At 40.4% G+C, this 3,167-nt stretch overlaps 1 non-coding gene across 1 annotated transcript; it reads left to right on the top strand.

Annotated features, from left to right (window-relative positions):
• The first annotated feature begins 1,781 nt into the window (after window positions 1-1,781).
• LOC111591408 (small nucleolar RNA R64/Z200 family) lies at window positions 1,782-1,879 on the top strand. The gene has a single exon (XR_004858042.1). It is a non-coding gene; the product is annotated as a small nucleolar RNA R64/Z200 family (small nucleolar RNA).
• Window positions 1,880-3,167: the final 1,288 nt, after the last annotated feature.

Here is a 3,167-nt window from a genome sequence, read left to right as displayed (position 1 = left end):
GACAAAATCATTCGAATACTCCTTAAGTTTGAATTTGAACCTGAATTTGCCATTTTTGACTCATGTTGGTTTAAGTCAATCATAATTAAGTTGTTTAAGTGTGTTGGAGTAGATCACCAAAATGGGGGAGATTAAAAGGGAAATGTGCCATAGGGCCATTTCTACCTGTTTTGGTGATTAAGTGTCCAACACACCACATTGGACTAACTACTTTGATTTGAGTATGAGCATATGTCCACTTGAAGGCAAGTTAAAGAGATCAAGTCCAAATGAAATGAAATAGGTCTATAAAGTGCAACTATGGGTAAAATGGTAAAACCAACATGTTTGAATGTTTAGATAAGTTGCACATGCCCATTACAATTTATCTTGCACTTGTTTTTTTATCTCTAACTTCTTTTGTAGAAGAAGTGCATTTTTGGACTTGTATTGAGCCATATTGAAAATCCTGATGAAACTATGGAGAAGTGGTAAGTTTCTCACACTTAGTCAATTGAATTACATACTAATTAGGTTTGTCAAGTTGTAGGGAGTCCCTCAAAGAAAGTCAAAACGGTTTGGAGGAGATAGGCGCAAAAGAACCTTATCTGGTCTGGCATGGACCGCATCGAACTAGTCCGGTGGTGCACCAGACCAGGTCTGTGTGTCCTGGCCGAACTGCTCGGTCTCGGGATTTTTTATTAAAAAACTCCAAACCTCTACTGTTCATGGTGCGGTGTGCTGCCGGACCGCCTCCAACGGTCAACTTCCCACGCACTAACGAGACAACGAATAGGCTCGGTCTGGTGGCGCACCGGAATAGTCAGTGCCCGCTAGATGAAGAAGGCTCCCAATTAGATCCCAGACTGTTGGCACGTGGACCCGGTCTTGTGGTGCACCGGACCGGTCTAGTGTGCCCGCAGACAACCCAAATCTGCATTTTTACAAGTAAGGAGGCAACGGCTCCTATGCCACTTGAGGCTATAAATAGAGCCCCTAGGCACCTTCGTTCAGCACCCAAGTACTCAAAGAGCACAACAACACTCTGACACTCTGCAACAAAGCGTTCTAGTGATTTAGTGAGATCTGAGTGACATTTCTTAGTTGTTCTTGTTACTTTGTGCACTTGTGATCTTCTCTCTTGTGTGTGTTGCTGTGGTTTTGCTCTTATGTGTGTTGCTGTGATTTTGCTATTGTGTGTGTACTCTTTTCCCTACCCTACTCTAAGTTGTAACTTTGATCTTTTGTAAGGATACAAGAGACTCCAAGTGCAGATTCCTTATTACGAACAGGAACAACTCTTAATATAAGGGAATAACTGTGGCACTCAAGTTTGATCTACGTGATCGCTTGAGAGAGGTTGCGTGCAACCTTTATCCAAGATAGGACACCACAACGTGGATGTTGGCTTGGCTGAATAGAGATAAAAATCGTTTGTCTCACTACTTTCTCACGATTTTCCTTCTTCCCAACTTTTCTATTCACTTGTGATATTGCTCTTAGTATAATTCATATCTTGGAAGAGCAATCAAGTGAAGTTTTCTCTCTTCTTCTTGTCTCAAACTTGGTTTATATTTCATTAACTCTAATATTTTAGATCAAGTTTGTGTTTTGGGTTGATTTTTGAAGGATCACCTATTCACCCCCGCTAGGTGCTCTCACCGATGTTCACGTGTTGTATGTTTGGGCATTGCCCTCATCTAGAAACCTTACTGTATGCACTTTTTTAGTATGTTCATCCCTGATTTTGCTTACTAAACGCTGAATAAAAGCTACCCTGATTTTGTTTACTAACTGCTGAATGAAAGCTATGATGAATCTTGAAAATTATATTCGCATGTTAGATTTCAGAGATGTGGTGGCATTAACGAGAATTGTTTCATCTATGCAATGAGCATCGGTCTACTATTTTCTGTTTTGATGTGTCACTGGTTTCTTGTATTAAACACAAATGTTTCTACTTACCTCATTTGTTGGAGCCTTTCGGCACATTTTCTACTAACTAGGTCAGCGCTCGTGCGTTGCAACGGGATCATATAATAGCTCGATAACTTATATATACAAATGTGTGTTATACTGTTATGAGATGGAGAACGACATCCACGAGCCGTCCGGGATGACGTTGTAGAGAAACTCGGTCCTGTGACGCACGAGCACTCACCTAGTAGTGTAGTATACAAGATTTAACAAGACAATTTAAAGGCAAAAAATCAAGAATGATCTTTCATAGAACATCATAGTTTAGATATTCAAATCAATAAATATAAAATAAACATAAGCATAACTGTTTATTTAATCTATTTTTTCCATAATAGGTTGAGGTACTCTTGTATATTTCCATAAATGTTAAATCGCGAGGGGAATGGAATGGGAATGGCGAATGCAAGAACGTGGAGAGGGCGACACACGAAACCACTGCTAGAGATCAACATCATCGGTTGGGAGAAGACTCTGAGCGTCCCTAGCAATGCGGGTGGGCCGCGGGCGGAGGTGGTTGCGGCTGGCGGAGCAAGGATTACGCGTGATTGATTCAGAGCTCGAAGGTTACTGGGCGGCGGTCAGCTGTGGGCCCATGTGATCGGACGGTCCAGATTGACCGAAGGCAAAACGACAGAACCAGAGAGGCAGGCTACCCTTGCAGCTGTAATAAGTAGTAGAGAAAAACAGGTGCAGTCTTAGTGATATCTAGAGCAGCTCCATTCTTTAATCATATATCCATCAGAGAAATTATACAATGAGTTTGTGACATCATTTCTGCAGGAGTAATGTTGCAAGATGCAAGAGTTTAAAACGAACACCACTACCTCGTATTAATATGATAAGAGCATGCTGGAAAAATATATAAAGATACATGAGTAGGAAGCTCGTTTCAATGAAGGATTTCTAATATTCTGTATAACATCCCATTTGAAATTGCTAGAAGATATGTAAGTAATCTGAGCATAATATGAGAGGTAACAAATTTAATTTAATAATCAATGTGTTAATAGATGAGGCTCGTGCGTTGTAATTGAAAGGGAATTAGGCTTACACCTACTTCCTAATTGATTTTGGTGGTTGAATTGCCCAACACAAATAATTGGACTAACTAGTTTGCTCTAGACTATATGTTCTACAGGTATCAAAGGTTCATCTACAACTATACTAAATTGACTGTCCGGAATACCGTAGATTATTCCGGACAGGAG

The sequence above is a fragment of the Zea mays genome, chromosome 4 (genome assembly GCF_902167145.1).
Source record: "Zea mays cultivar B73 chromosome 4, Zm-B73-REFERENCE-NAM-5.0, whole genome shotgun sequence".
NCBI classification, from domain to species: Eukaryota; Viridiplantae; Streptophyta; class Magnoliopsida; order Poales; family Poaceae; genus Zea; species Zea mays.
The sequence above is the reverse complement of the archived record's forward strand: the minus strand, read 5'-3'. Positions and strand labels throughout refer to the sequence as shown.